This window comes from Diceros bicornis, chromosome 11, assembly GCF_020826845.1.
Source record: "Diceros bicornis minor isolate mBicDic1 chromosome 11, mDicBic1.mat.cur, whole genome shotgun sequence".
In the NCBI taxonomy this organism is placed as follows: Eukaryota; Metazoa; Chordata; class Mammalia; order Perissodactyla; family Rhinocerotidae; genus Diceros; species Diceros bicornis.
This window is the reverse complement of record NC_080750.1, coordinates 66,616,795-66,632,705: the sequence shown is the minus strand read 5'-3', so window position 1 is coordinate 66,632,705 and position 15,911 is coordinate 66,616,795. Positions and strand designations below refer to the sequence as shown.

Below are 15,911 nucleotides of genomic sequence, written 5' to 3'. Positions count from 1 at the left end.
GATGTGAGGAATAAAGTGAAATAAATATGGAAAGTGCTTATGATATGAAACAGGTCCTCATTAAAAGAGAGAGATTAAGGACTTGTGCAAAGTTAGCTATGGGGACTAGAATCCAAGCTGGATTCCTGCCTGATATAGCAGGCCTGAGTCTCCCCAACTCCCCGTTCCTGCTTCAGTTTGAGCACTTTACAGCCTTCAGATGTAGGATTCCTTTCCCTTGACACACTTCCACTCCTGGTCTCTGTTGGAAGACAATTCTTGTGTCTCATGTTCCTATATGCGAGCAGAGGCACTGCCTGCCTTTTTGGAATATCTCTTCAAGGCTGTTTCTATGGCGAATAGCCTTGAAAGGCAGAAATAATGTCTTCCTCCAGGCAAAGATCTGGCAGATTTGGTCTCCATTATAAAAGATTCAGGTTCCTTAAGCTCTGAGTTACTCTCTTATAATGCAACCCACTGTGGCCCTCATCACTTAGGCTTGTGAGAATTGGGGCTCAGAAAACTGGCCCCAAGTAATGATTCTCTGACTGCTGTTATCACTGTTAGTAATAAACCATCCTTTGTCTCTAACCCAGGAGTCTCATCTACCAGCATTCATGAAACTGTGGCAGGCTAACTTGTTAGTTTGCAAGTAGGCTACAATCTCAGACCCTTTATAGTTCTTGACAGTTTCCTTCCAGACTTTTCCTCAGAATAGTCCTTTCCTGACAAATGCCAAGGGGATGAATACCACTAATTCTTACTGCCTTCTGCAGTGTTTCTTATACGTGGTTCATGGTCCTCCTGCAGTCATCTGGGGAGCTGTCTAAAAGCACAGTTCCTGGGCCCACTTTGATCTACTCGCCTCTCTGGGAGAAAGGCCCAGGAATCTGCATTTTCACCCCCTTTTCAGGCAATTCTCAGGCACACCAAAGTTTGAGACCCACTGTTCTAGATCTACTCACCAAACAAGTCGTCAGGTCCTTAGTCATAGTTAATGGTTCAAAAATTAACCTTAGAGGCAATCTCCAAAAAGGCCACACGATGGGGCTAATAACCCCACACTCCAGGCACCCCCTTGGAAAATCTTGTCTCTTCAGTCTCATTTTCTCTCACTGGGTTATCTTGTCTGTGTGTCCCAGTTGCTCTGTGAATCTGTCTGTTTTGCTATCTGTGTTTCATTCTGTTCTCATAAGATTTTCCTTGTTTGTTTTGTTGTTGCTTTTCTCAGACTGAGTGGGGCTACAAATCAAAACAAGGATGAAGAGTAGAAATTAAATATATCTTTTTTGCTTTAAGTAGAATACAAAGGTTAACATTAAACCAATAAGGTTCTCCAGTCTTTCTGGAAATCCGGAAAGGAGTTGGTTTTATTCTAAACTCCACCACTAGCCAGGGGCATGACCTGGGACATATTAATTCACTTTTCTGACTTCCTTTTCCTCAACTATAAAAGGAAAGATTGAACTAAATGCTCCAAGTTCTTACCAGCTCAGACACTCTGAAATTTTTTTATCCTTTGCATAATTTCAGTAAAGAGGGTAACCAGGACTTACCCAGAGACCAGACCGGGAAAGAGAAATCGTGGTGACTATAACCAAGCTGTTGCCAACTTCTGTTGGTTCTTTCAGTAGAAAGGACCTTCTTCAGAGGACCCTGAAGTTAGGTCCTCTGTATAAACTACTGCAAAAGTCTACTCACAGTTCTCGCAGTCTCTAACTTGCTGCATCCCGTACCCCAGGCATCCTTGCCGGGCGCTGCCGCCTTTCCACATCCCCTGCTATCATCATGTAAATTTATGTCAGGAATGACAGACAACTACTTTTTAAATGTTGTGTTAGGAAAAAACATCTTCTAGGTGCAGAAAGAAGAACGGCTTCTATTTTTTTCTTTTTAAAGCAATTGACTAGAAAGTGGCTAGTGCAAATAAAAGGCAGAGATTGTTAGATTAGATAAAAAAGCAAGACCCAGATATACGCTGCCTAAAAGGAACCTACTTTAAATATAAGCATACAAATAAGTTAAAAAAATAAAAGCATAGAAAAAGATATACCATGCTAACACAAATCAAAGAAAGCTGGAGTGGCTATGTTAGTATCAGGCAAAGCACATTTCATATCAAAGAATATTATAGGGATAAGGAGGATGGCTGCTGAATGCAATAGTTGCAGAGCTGGCAGTAGCAAGAACCATTTCCAATAGGAAGTAGGCAACCAGAGATGCAGACATAATTGAGTTTGTTAGCAGAGTTACCAAGGAAATCTTTGAGGAAATTGCTATAGTCTGATGCTTGACGTGGGACTCGGTGATGCTTGGGCCTTCTCTGAGGCCTAAAACACTGAAAAGAGGAGGGTGGAGGCACTGAGTTGGTTTGAATAATGCAGGGAGAACTTCCCTAAGAAATGATGGTAACACAAGTGACTAGGGAAACACCTAGGGTAGTAAATCGCTGGCTTCTGTGTCAGATTTAGCTGCAGACTTCTTTTATTTGCTCCAAGGGCTTTTTTTTTTTCTCTGTATTGTTTATGATCTTCTAAGCTGCCACTTTTAAAATACAACTCAGAATGATTCAACAATGAGGGGATGGATTATCTCACATAACAGAAAGTCTGGAGGCAAAAAGCCTATGTCCAACCCAACAATGTTGAGACCCCAGATTCCTCCCATCTTTCTGGTCTGCCGATGGCTGCTTCTTGGTTGGAAAATTACTGTAGCAGCGCCAGGCATCTTACCCTGATAGGAACCAACGTCCGGAAATAGAATGGGGAGGTTTCTCCCCAGTATGTCTCATTTTTAGAGCCAAGAAACCTTTCCTAAAACCCTCCAGGAGACTTCCCCTCACATCTTATTGGTCAGAACTGGGTTCCATGCCCACCTCTAAATTCATGGCTGGCCAAGGGAATAAGACCACTATGATTGACTTGAACCAATGAGGATTTACCTGAGTCACGTGGTGGAGGGGTGGTCACTGAGCTACACTTGGCACTCAGCTATTTATTATGAAAGAAATGGAAATCACCGTTAGATAGGCAACTACAGGTTCAGGACAATTGTCAACATTTGCAAATTGGGAGATTTCACATAAAAAATAAGATTTCGGGGCCGGCCCGGTGGCGCAAGCGGTTAAGTGCACGCGCTCCGCTGCGGCGGCCCGGGGTTCGCTGGTTCGGATCCCGGGCGCGCACCGAAGTACTGCTTGGTAAGCCATGCTGTGGCGGCGTCCCATATAAAGTGGAGGAAGATAGGCACCGATGTTAGCCCAGGGCCGTCTTCCTCAGCAAAAAAAAAAAAGAGGAGGATTGGCGGATGTTAGCTCAGGGCTGATCTCCTCACAAAAAAAAAAAAAAAAAAAAAAAAAAAAAAGATTTCTACTTTACTTTTTTTCTTTCATTTAAAAAATTTTTAAATTGTGCTAAAGTAAACATAAAATTTACCATCCTAAGCATTTTTAAGTGTACGGTTCAGGAGTGTTAAGTGTATTCCCGTTGTTGTGCAACCAGTCCCCGGAACTTTTCATCTTGCAAAACTGAAGCTCTGTACCCATTTCAAAAATCCCCGTCCTCTCCTCCCCCCTGCCCCGGGCAACCACCATTCTACATTCTGTCTCTATGAATTTGACTACTCTAGATACCTCGTGTAAGTGGAATCAAACAGTAGTTGTCTTTTTGTGACTGGCTTATTTCACTTAGCGTAATGTCCTCTAAGCTCATCCATGTTGTAGCATGTATTAGAGTTTCTTTCCTTTTTAAAAGCTGAATAATATTCCATTGTATGTAGATACCACATTTTTGTTTATCCATTCATCTGTCAATGGACACTTGGGGGGCTCCCACCTCTTGGCTATTGTAAATAATGCTGCTGTGAATGTGGGTGTACAAATATCGTTTTGGGACCCTGCTTTCAATTCTTTTGGATGTACACCCAGAAAGGGAATCTCTGGATCATATGGTAATTCTATTTTCACTTTTGTGAGGAAGCACCATACTGTTCTGTATAGTGGCTGCACCATTTTACAGTCCCACCAACAACGCACAAGCATTCCAATTTCTCCACATCCTGGCCACTATTTGTGATTTTCTATTTTATTTTTTTATAGTAGGCATCCTAATGGGTGTGAGGTGATATCTCCTTGTGGTTTTGATTTGCATTTCCCTAACGATTAGTGATGTTGAACATTTTTTCAGATGCCTTTTGTTTTTTGTTTGTTTGTTTTTGTTTTTTTAATTAATTAATTAATTTACTTTTCCCCCAAAGCCCCAGTAGATAGTTGTGTGTCATAGTTGCACATCCTTCTAGTTGCTGTATCTGGGACACGGCCTCAGCATGGCCGGAGAGGCGGTGCGTCGGTGCACACCCGGGATCCGAACCCGGGCCGCCAGCAGCGGAGGGCGCGCACTTAACCGCTAAGCCACGGAGCCGGCCCTTCAGATGCCTTTTGGCCATTTGGATATTATCTTTGGAAAAATGTCTATTCAAGTCCTTTGCCCATTTTTTAAGCAGGCTGTTTTTTATCGTTGTTGAGTTGTACAAGTTCTTTATATATTCTGGACATTAGCCTCTTATCAGATATATGATTTGCAAATATTTTCTCCCTTTCTGTAAGTTGCCTCTTCACTTTGTTGATTTTGTTGCACAGAAATTTTTTATTTTGATGTAGTCCGATTTATCCATTTTTACTTTTGTTGCTTATGCTTTTGATGTCATATCCAAGAAATCACTGCCAAATCCAATGTCATGAAGCTTTTCCCCTATGTTTTCTTCTAACAGTTTTACAGTTAGGTCTTATGTGTAGGTCTTCGATCCATTTTGAATTAATTTTTATATATGGTGTAAGGGAAGGGTCCAACTTCATTCTTTTGTGTGTGGATATCCAGTTTTCCCAGCACCATTTGTTGAAGAGACTGTCTTTTCCCCATTGAGTGGTCTTGGCGCCCTTGTTGAAGATCATCTGACTATATACACAAGGGTTTATTTCTGGGCTTTCTATTCTATTCCATTGGCCCACATATCTGTCTTCATGCCAGTACCACACTGTTTTTATTACTGTAGCTTTGTAATAAGTTTGGAAATTGGGAAGCGTGACACCTCTAACTTTGTTCTTCTTTTTAAAGATTGTTTTGACCATTGGGGTCCCTTGAGATACTACATGAATTTTAGGATGGATTTTTTTTATGTCTTTATTAAACACTATTGAGATTTTGATAGGGATTGCAATAAATCTGTAGTATTTGGGTAGTATTGACATCTTAACAATGTTGTCTTCCAATCCACGAACACAGGATATATTTCCATTTATTTGTGTCCCATAATTTCTTTCAGCAACGTTTTATAGTTTTCAGTGTACAAGTCTTTCGCCTACTTGGTTAAGTTCATTCCTAAGTATTTTATTCTTTTTGACACTATTGTAAATGGAATTATTTTCCTTTTCAGATAGTTCATTATCTGCCTTTGCTTTGGAAAAAAGAAAGATCTGGCTACATTGCTGCATTAAGCTTCCTCTCCTGCATGGCAGTAGACTTTTGAGCTAAATAGCAGCTGCTCCCTGTAGGAGGGACATTTGTTCTCCATTTGCCACAGTCCCTATCCAGCCAGACTTCCCTCACATTCCCTGCCTTGCGTCTATAAGCATTTGAGCTTTTAACCCCCCGTTTGGAGGACTCCAGTGAAGGTTACACACTGCTGCTGTTCATTATGAAGGAGCCAGGGTGGTAAATATGCTGGTACAGACAGGCAACTTGGCAATTTGACAAAATGAAATCTAAGCTGATTTTTCATGTTCCTGAAATTTATCTTGAAGCACCTAATGATTTTATTGCAAACATTTTGAATAGAAATTTTTCTGAAATATATTGTGTGCTTTTTTTTCTCTAAAATATAGGATACAGAACATAATTAAACTTTTCTTCATGATTTACCAAAATAGACAATAATTACTGTGCTGTGCTGGGTAATAAAGGGGTGCTCTCAGGAGTTAATGAAGTGTGGAGGGTGGTTTGTCTCTGTTCTGTAAATGGCCACAGATGCCTGTGTTTTGAGGGTTCTTGGATCTGCTAGGCATTTTTTGTTTGTTTCTTTCTTTTTAAGAGGTTCTTTTTGCTACTCACAATGAATCTGCCTGTAGCAGCCTGCTCTCACTTCCTAGTTGATGCTTCCATCGTAGTGTGGGCTAGGAGCAGATAGCCACATTTGTTAGAATTGCAAAAGTTGACAATGGCAAGACAAGGTTCATACAGTCACTCTGTTTCTTCAGAGCTCATTCATGGGCCGTGGGGGACCCCGTGAGCTCACTCACAGGAGGGGTAAAGGACTGAGAGTCAAGAAGGCCAAAGTCACAGAAGTCATGGAGCTGACTCAGTGGGCAGGGCAGCAGGGCAGGCTCCACTAAGCAGGGCAGCAGGGCAGGCCTAAGGAGCATCCTGCAGCCCACTGTCCTGTGGCCACGTTGGGGAGCTATGGAAGGCCTGACAGCAGTGCCCAGGGCTGTGGAAACTGCCTGGCCTCTGTGGCACTGAGGCTCTGCCCACTGCTGTTCTTTAATGGAAAGATAAGGACACTTCTGCCTTCTCCATCTGCCCTCCCTCTTTGGTACCCAAATTATTTCTCAATGGATTTAATATGGTTTTATTTTTCACAAGGAGATCCACTTTGGATTATGTCCAGGAATCCGTTTTTTCCTCTTTGGAAAGATTTTATTTATTTTAACTTTTTCACTATGAACATTTTCCAACACCATATTAGAAAGAACAGTATAATTAACCCCCACATACCCATCATTCAGCTTATGTCAGTTGTCAACTTTGCTATTTTTATTTCACCTCTCCCCTCCACATTTGGGGGGGGGCAATTATGGAGTATTTTAAATCAACCATTATTCTTATTTCAGAAACACATTTTTAAAAGTTACAACAGCATATAATACCTTCCATTTGTTACCTGTGAGCCTTAGCACAAGCAAGGATATTTACATATATTATTTCTAGTCTTTCCAACAACCCTGTAAGGTAAATTATTCCCATTTTATAGATGAGAAAATCGAGGTTCTGCCTTAATTTGTATATAAAAGAAAATAGGCTAAATGATGATATATTAGTTAGGATGCAATTTAAGCTATGGTAACAGAAAAGCCTCAAGTGCAATAACCTGATATATTTAAGTGTTTCTTTCTCTCTCGTGTAAAAGTTCAACTAGGTCCAGACCATGTCTAGGGCTAGCTTGGTGACTTGATGGCATTAGGGACCCAGGCTTAATCTCTCATGCTGTTGAGCTATTCTCAGCACCACAGACCAAGATGGCAGCTCCAGGTCCCCTCATCAGGTGGAGGTAGAAAAGGGAATAGTGGAGGGCGTGCCCATTCCCTTGAAGGGCGTGATCCTGAAGCTGCACACACGTGACTTCTACTCACCACCCATTGCCCAGAACTTAGTCACATGTTCACGCCTGCGAGGGGACCGGGAAATGTAGTCTTTATTTTTGGCAGCCTACGATCAGCTAAAAATCAGGGACTCTGTTTTAAGGGAAGAAATGGGGACAACCAGCAGTGCCTTCGTGGATGGAATAAAAGTTTCGTTTGAAGTCAAGGGCATGGTTTTGGGTTCTTTATTTTGGCCTCAATTGTGGTCCACTTAGTTAATCTGGTGGTACCTGGTTTAATTAGAGATAGATGTCCTTTGGTGATGAAGGACCTCAATTATTTAGTCCTTATGCTCACAAGTTTTTTCTTTCTTCAGAACACTTATAACCACACTATTCTTTTTAATGAAATTTATTCTAATAGTAAATTTATGTTATGCGATTTCATTCTATTATCCATAATGGAGAGACCCCATTACATACCATCACAGCCCTGCCAGTGATGGGTTTGGTTTCAGCTCTGCTCTTTACCACCTGGGCAGCTGTGGACAAATTATTTACCTTCTTCAAGCCTCCTTTTCCTTTCTACAAAATAGAAATACTACTATCGACCTCACCAAATTGTTGTGAAGATTAATTAGATGATGGATGAAAGTTCTTGACACACAGTGAACACCTGACAAACTGTGTCTATATAACAGATATCTGTGTAATATCTCCCTACTAATCCTACCCTATCTAATTCCTATCATTTCTAAAAATAATAGCTATAGCATTTTATAGCTTTTTGTACCTATCACTTAGTGTGGGCATCACAATACCCTGTGAGATAGGTAGAGCAGATAGTACTTACTCTTCTACTTTCCTAGATTAGGAAATACAAGCTCAGAGAGATAGATTCACTTGCCCAGGGTTACGTCTTCCCTTTTGACTGGATTCTTCCCATGTGCATTTAAACCTGCTGTACTAGCTACCATCTTAAACAAATGGCAGACGGCCTCTTTCAACCCACTACCCTCTCCTTCATCCCCCGTCTCTCGATTCCCCTTTCAGCCAAGCTTTTCAAAAGAGTTATGGGCGCATGCTGCCTCCATGGCTTCACTTCCAGTTTAGTCATCAGCCCACCCCATTTCACTTTTGCCTTTTCACTAAATTTGCTCCTGGCAAGAACCTGACCTTAAGATTTCTGCTCCCTCTTACTGCCACCCCAGACGATCTCATCCATTCCTGTGGTTTCAGATGCCAACCTGGAAGTTCATCACCAGCTCAGACTACTTTTTGAGCTCTAGTCCCAACTCCTCTTGGGGTGGGACTGGGAGGCAGGTTAGGAGAACGCTTTTCACAAGAGTCCAGGCATAAAACAAAGAGAACATGAACCAGAGTGGAGGCACTAGGACTAGAAAGAAAACACTGAATTGGAAAGAAACTTTGAAGGGTTCCCACACTTAGAGACTGAATGAGTATGGGGTAAGGAAGGAGAAGGGGGAGTCAAGAGTTTAACACTTGGTGCCCGGGGTACCGTTGACACTCATGAGGAAGACTGGAAGGGGATCTACTTGCGGAGCAATATGATGCACGGCTGAAGACCTGAGCCTGGGGTCAGGGTGGAACATCTAAATGGAAACTTTTTTCCTCACAGTTTTTTCCTCCTGCTGAATCAGTCGCACCCTCCTCCCCCACTCTCCAACCAGGGCCTCCCACAATAGCGCTCTCTCCACTTGAGACTCAGAGACAGAAGTCGACAGAAGGGAAATAATTTGCTTTTCCGCTGGGGCAGGTCACTATCCTAACCCACAATGAGCCATGGGTAGAACTTTTTTAGAGCATTTATATAAAATTCTAGGCTCCTGGAAGCGTTTCTGATAGGTTTTTTTAAAGGCAGGTAACAGGCAGACATGTGTGACCCTGTCACCTTAGTTCCCACACTGGACAGAACATAAGGAGACCTGAAGGTAGAGTTGGCCACGCCAGGGAGTTTCTCAAGGTCTCTTTCATAAATAAAACCTATGATTCTACAATTCTAGGAGCTAGGTTTTGGAGCTTCAAAAAAAATTGCTTAAGAATTCAGCAACCTCTGAAATTTTTGAATTATCTGAAAACTTGTCTTTCCCTGAATTATGGCCTGGGGAGATTGTAGTTCTTGAGTTTGGCCACAGAGGGGCAACACACACAAACTCACCTTTTCTTAAACCAGCCTGGATTTGCTTTGCGCTTTAGTTCCCACTGCCAGCACCCGAGCACAGACCCTCAACAACTCATGCAGGTAGCTAACTTTCACACCGCTCGCCCTTCATCACCTCATTCCCGAGTGCGGAAATACGGAGGTGCCAGCCACTTTCTGAAGCCCTCCGAAGTTTCCTTGCAGTGTGGTCAGTTAGCCTCCTCATCTTCCCCCACACTCTCCCTGCAGGTTACCTGTCCGACTTGCCTTGTTGCCTCAAGCCCTGGCCAAGGTCTCCCTGACACCTACTTGGTTGTCTTCTGACTTCTTTGCAGGCAAGAGCATTATCTCTAAGATTTCAAGTGAGTGCTGGGAACAGGGCGAATTGGTGCCCAGGATGAACACAGGGGAGCTCCAGCAGTGATGGCTGTGAGCTCCCATAGTTGGGTTGTAAGTTGCCATGTTTGAGTGGGTGGGTCCCAGGCTCAGAGATTCTGATTTTCCGTAGACCTGGAGTGGTGTCCAGGTATCTGCATTTTAAAAGCTACAGGTAGTCCACTGGCCATACTTTGAGGAACATTGACTTTTTGGCTTTGTGGCCTTGGATGTGTTAATTAATCTAAGTCTTGCTTTTCTTTTCAGAAAATGGGGAGAATTAAATGAAATCCGGTAAGCTGAGTGCTTCTTTAGCACAGTGGTTGGCGTTTAGACATATTCACCAAATGATGGCTTTTCCTGTTTTTCTCCTGGAGTGGCTGATCCACTGAGTTCAAGGGTAGGGGGTGAGAGAGTGTCACAGGGGCTGTTGTGTATGCCAGGTTGTCACGTGCCGCTGCACAACTCCAGAGGGCGCCATCCTGAGAGATGACCTTGTGAATAGCATCCTCTAGAACTATGAGAGATCCTAACCCTTCACAGGATACAGAGAAGAAATTTGAGATAAGGGCTCTGGAGAGGAACTCTGAAGATATGGGGGACACTGAGTACATACCAGCTTTTTGACCTTATGCTAAGTCCAGTTCATCTCCTCCTACTCAAGAGAAAGGCTGGAATCTTTCTAGTGATAGGGAAAAGGATTGCTTTGCTAAGTGCCCTTCAGTCACTGCCTCAAATCTCACTGCTCTGGTGGCCTGAGTAAAGAGGTGAACCAACCTCTTTGGGCAGTGAAGTGGGTGCATGTGGAGATGAGCTGGGAAAAGGCTGCCCAGCGTCTAGGACTGTTCTTGTGCCGCCCCCTGGTCCTGCCCTATCCCAGTGCAGGCACCCAGACCAGTTCTGCCAAAGCCCCTGGTGATATTCACCTGATCCCTGGGACCTGGAAAAGGGCCTGGGGCCACTTTAGGACATGGAGAGCCGAGAAGGGACATAGATGCTCGGAGTTTGAGAGGCAAGTCCAGTCTCCCACTCTGAAACATACCTGGAGGCTAGTGAGGAAAAACACCAGCCTCTAAGTGTGGCCTCCAGAAGTCCGGGAGTGGAGTGGGAGGAGGAGGCAGGGGTGGCAGGAATTGGGCAGTCAGCTGCTCACAGGGGGCACACAACAGCAGAAGACCCCATTTGGGGTGGGGGGATGGCAGAAATGCCCCCCCAGGTGGGCACATGCAGCTCAGGGAATTGGCGGGCGGCGTCTATTTCAGAGTTTATGGTAAGAGGCTGGAGCAGGCACACACTCAGCACCACAGACAACACACCCCACCCTTTAAGGAAGTGGGGAGGAGAGCAGCAGGGGTGTGGTTAACGAGGAGGAGAGGGGAAAACACAAACCTGTCAGCCTTCTTACTCAGCGGAGGCCTCGGAGCGGCCGCGAACCCCTTACCTGCCGCAGCCCCCGCGTCACCTGGCCGAGCCGAGGAGCCGCCGCCGGAGTCGGCGCTTCGCTCCGTGTGAGTCCCCTCCCGGGATCGGGGCTGAGCGCCAGCCAGAAGTTGAAGGCTGGACGAGGTGGAAGGGGTTGGAGGGGGTGACTCCGATGTTGTGGGTACCTGGACGGGACCGGAAGTTCCTGGAATAGGAGCCACGGACCTAGAAGTCGTAGCTGCGGGTGGGGTGCTCGCCCGGGGCTTGCTAGCCTTCCGCAGGGGGTGAGGGATTCTATTTTTGGAGTTAATTTGAGACTAAAATGTGTTTCTCCCTCGTTGTCCTCCTAACATATTCAGACTGGGGAGGCTGGGGGCGGTGATGAGAAGGCACGGAGAGGCTGCCTCCCTCTAAAGGTCAGATTAGAGAGCAACAAACCAAGGCTCTCAGAATCCAACTTGAACTCCTGCCTTAGAGCCTGTCCCTGCGCCCAGCTCTCTCCCCTCTCCCCATGCCCTTCAGGGCCGCCACCCTGGTCATACTCCCATGCAACGCTCTGCCCCAGTATTTATTGGCTTTTTGCCCCCTGAGAGGGCATCCTCTGAATCAAGTCCTGACTGGAAGCAAGCAGAGCTCTGCAAGGGGGTAGAGGCAGAACTCTGGTGTGTGTGAGTGAGTGAGAGTGTGTGTGTGTGTGTGTGTGTTGTGGGGACTAAAGTTAACACTCGCTGTCACACTGGTTCTTTGTGAAAGTGCCTTCTGAATGCCACTAAAGCGTTAAGTTCTGTGCTGCCTTCCCTTACTGTCAGGCTGTGCGTGGGCAAAGTCTTGGGTGGGTGAACAGGGAACATATGGGTGATGTTCTGAGCCCACCGAGCCCCACCACCTGCCCTAACCCTCAACCATCTGACACTGGCGTCTCACCACACCCCAAACTTGGAGCTCAGTTCAGTTAGGCTCCTTTAAAGAGGCCAGAGGGAGAAGGAGAGCAAAAGTTTGGACACAGAGGAGGCATTCCCTGGGATGCCGCAGGAGGAAGAGCGTTCCGTTGACCTATAGCTAGATGTGAGTGACAGGTGCACTTGGTGTGGTGCGATCAGGTGCGGGGCTGAGGAGGCCCCTCCATGCCATGGCTGCTCCCTCCTCGCCTGAGTCCAGGCCAAGAAATGCTGTGGTGGACCTAAGCCCAGCATTTCACAACTCTTCTGCGGGGAGGGAGAAGAGGAGGCAGCAGTGAAAAAGCGAGGAAAGATGGAAGGGAGGAAGGAAGTAGCCACATTCAAGAGACCCAGCTCTGGCAGGACATTCTCCATTAAGCACTTACTGACTCCCTACCTGAGGCCAGGTGCTAGTGCTGGGTGTGGGGAGACAGCAGTGCCTGTGACCAGCCCCCATTCTCCAGCGCAGTGCGATGAGTGGTGGTGCTTCAGTGGGAAGGGGCAGGGTACTAACCAACCCAGTGCTGGAGGGCTGTGGGAGGAGACAGGCAGGGGTGTCTGGGAAGGCTTCCTGGCAGAAGTGGCTCTAAGCAGACACCTGAAGTATCAATAAGAATTAGCTAGGGAGAGGACGAAGGGGAAGAACGGCACAGAGCCCAGTAAATGCTAAGACCCGAGGCCAGAAGCAGCATGACGCAGCCAGGAAACTGAAAGTAGCTCAGCGTGTTCAGAGCGTGGAGAGTGCAGGGGCGAGGTGGAGCTGGAGAGGTAAGTAGAGAGCTCCAGAAGGGCCTGCTCAGGCTGCCATGGCAACTCCTGTGGGAGCAGCACTTAGGACCTGGAGCCAGGCATGAGACTTCCCAGCATGCCTCTGACTCCAGGGTAGGGTTGCCAGATTTAGCAAATAAAAATACAGGAGACTCAGATTTGAATTTCAGATAAGTAATGAATATTTTTCAAATATAAGTATGCCCCATGCAATATTTGGGACATACTTATGCTAAGACATTATTCATTGTGTATCTGAAATTTAAAGTTAAGTGAGTGTCGGGTATTTTATCCAGCAACCTTCTTCTAGGAGAAGCTGAGGGTACTGCTATGCTGGGAAGTGAAGGGTGGGGAGTGCCCAGGCACCACGAGAGCAGTCTCAGGACATATTTATCTTGTACCCAGTCCTCCTGGATTCTACTTTTGGGCTCCTTCACTGATTGACCATGTTATTTCCAAAAAAAAAAAAAAATCAATTCCTTGGTCGCTTGTTCGTCTGTGCAGCTCAAGGATGATGGTACCTCAGAGATAAATTGGGCTTTGGAGCCCAGTGGACCTGGATTCAAATCCCAGCATGGCCACTTGCCCGCTTGTGGGGCTCACGGGGCCCCAGAACCCCTTTTTTGAAATGAGGACAGGAACATCTGTTTGTCCAGGCAGTGAGAGGGTCCATGATAATGTATGTAAATCGGCTAGTGAGTGCTAAAGACAAAGTGGTAGATGTTAATTTCTGTGACACCTTCACAGAGGTGACCAGAGCAGCCTCCACAAAGTGCTTGGAGCTCATTTATTTCCGCTTTTATTTGTCGAGCACTCAGAGGTCCCAGGGGAAATACGTGGTGGGGTTCTGCTCCTGGTGAGAGAGGGGTTAGCCCCTGAGCAGAGAGAGCTGAATCACTCCCTCAGCTCTGCCGGTCCCTCCCAGGTGACCTGCTCCAAGGAGGAGATGCCCAGTCTCCTCTTGGAGGACAGTGGGGGTCGGGGGAGAGGGAGTAGCTCAAAGGAGAATTAACTGAAGGGAAATGTGAATGAATTAAAAGAAAGAATCCACGTAAACTCCTAGCACAGTGGTTGGCACAGACAAATGCACCATAAAATTTGGCTCTCATTATTCCCTTTTCTGTAGTGAGAACCTTATTAGAGAAATAGAGCTCAGGGGTAGAGGAAGGAAGGGTGCCTTGTGAGCCGGGTTCTGACTTTAATGGGAGCATTTGTGAAAGCAAATTAGGGGCCTCCTGAAAGGGAACCTAGAGGGAGTTAAGAATTTGTTAAGAGAAAGAGGAAATTGAAAGTGTGTTTCCCTTCTGGGAACCGCTGGGTTAAAAATGGTCCCTCTTTCCAGTGGCTGAATCTCCCCATCCCCCGGCACAGTGATAAACATTTTGTCCCCAGCTCTTTAGAGCAGCATTTGCCCAACAGTGTTCAGAGAAACTCTATGCCATGAGACAGTTGTAGGTGTTCCAGTGGTGAGACATTCAAATGAGCAACTCTTGGAGATTCGTCACATGTATTTGCAGGGTCAAGGTTGTGTTAAGTCCTGCAGAAAAGACTTCTGTATCACTGGGCTTAATAGCATTCCCTAAATTTAACTATAGAACCCTTGCAGGGGCATGGGGGAGCGCCTATTACCGTCTCAAGGGAAATAGCATTCCACATCTAGTGACTGTTGATGTGGGTGCAGTTCTGGGACCGAGCAGTTTCTTCAGGGGACATTTTTCATCCCATAACTCGAGCCAGAGTGGTCCTAATTTATCCTAGACTCAGCAGCATCCAACTTACAGAAGATCTTCAGGGACTGAGTGCTGTGTGCAACTGTCCCAGCGTCACACATCCCTCATGGACACAAACTCCTCCCTGTGTCAGCCTAGATCTCCCTACCACAGCTTACACCAGTTTCCCTTTGTTCAGAGGACCCTGGGAAAAGTGGAAATCTCTTAGCAGGCCGCTCCGCATGGTGATGACAGTAGCTCCGTGTGTCCTGAGTACTGGAAAGACAAGTACAGTTGATGGTGAGGTACGGGAGGGGAGGGAGTGTACCCTGGGGTGGACCCCGTGTGGTAGGTCTCCCAGCCCCTAGTTTTCCCCTGCCCAGGAGTCATGGGCTTGGGACCATGTAGCCCTGACCTCTCAGGTGAATGGGGCTCTGAACGGGTCCCACCGGGGTGGCTGGAGTACAGATGCACAAGTGCTGAGGTGCTCGGGGCTGGAAGGGTGGTGATTAACAGAAGTTCTGCTGGCCCGATGACCAAGACTTCCTCCTAGACTCTGGGCCAGTTCTAGGGTAAAGGGGGAGGAGCAGGATAGTGGTGACAGACTCTGCACCAGTCACCTGGTTGGTGGTCCGGTGGTCAAGCACCCAGGCTTGGTCAGTTGGCCTGAGTGCCAACTCCAGCTCTGGGCCTCTTGGGCAAGTCATTCAGCCCTCTCTTCCTCATCTGTAAGATGGAGATGACAGCAGGGCTTTTTGTGAGTGTGAGAGTATACCAGGAGTGATATTCAAAACGTTAACAGCCTCTAAAGTAGGGGCAGGGATCTAACAGAACTGACCCTGGCCAATGCCCTGAGCAGGATCGGGGTGGCCCCGTGCTGTGCCAGGGCCCCGGAGAATCCAGGGGGTGGAGGAGGCAGGCGTCCTGCGGCTGGGGTAGCGGACATTTACCAACTCATGGACTATTTCAATATTTTAACATCTCAAATGCCCTTATGCACCAGCTTAATAATGGCCTCAACTGTACAGAAAACATTCAGTCCTTTAACAGGCACACAGTAGGCGTTTGATAAGTGTTAGCTCTCCTTGTCGTATTTTTACACTTATGGTTAATCTGAGCTGGTGCGGAAGCATCATTTTTTTTTCCTGAGAAAAGAGGCCATCTCCTGAGGGGCAGAAGTCTTCTCAGTGTGAGGTCTTATTGACACGC

At 46.2% G+C, this 15,911-nt stretch overlaps 1 protein-coding gene across 3 annotated transcripts in view; it reads left to right on the top strand.

Annotated features, from left to right (window-relative positions):
- The first annotated feature begins 11,241 nt into the window (after positions 1-11,241).
- The window catches only part of PTK2B (protein tyrosine kinase 2 beta), a 127,581-nt gene continuing 122,911 nt past the window's right edge, over positions 11,242-15,911 (top strand). The window contains exon 1 of one of the 3 annotated variants that reach the window (XM_058550457.1): positions 11,242-11,373. The gene's annotated coding sequence lies outside the window, so the exon portion shown is untranslated. Of the gene's footprint in view, positions 11,374-12,017; positions 12,994-15,911 lie in introns of those variants that run through there. The other 2 variants (XM_058550460.1, XM_058550458.1) reach the window with 2 other exon arrangements.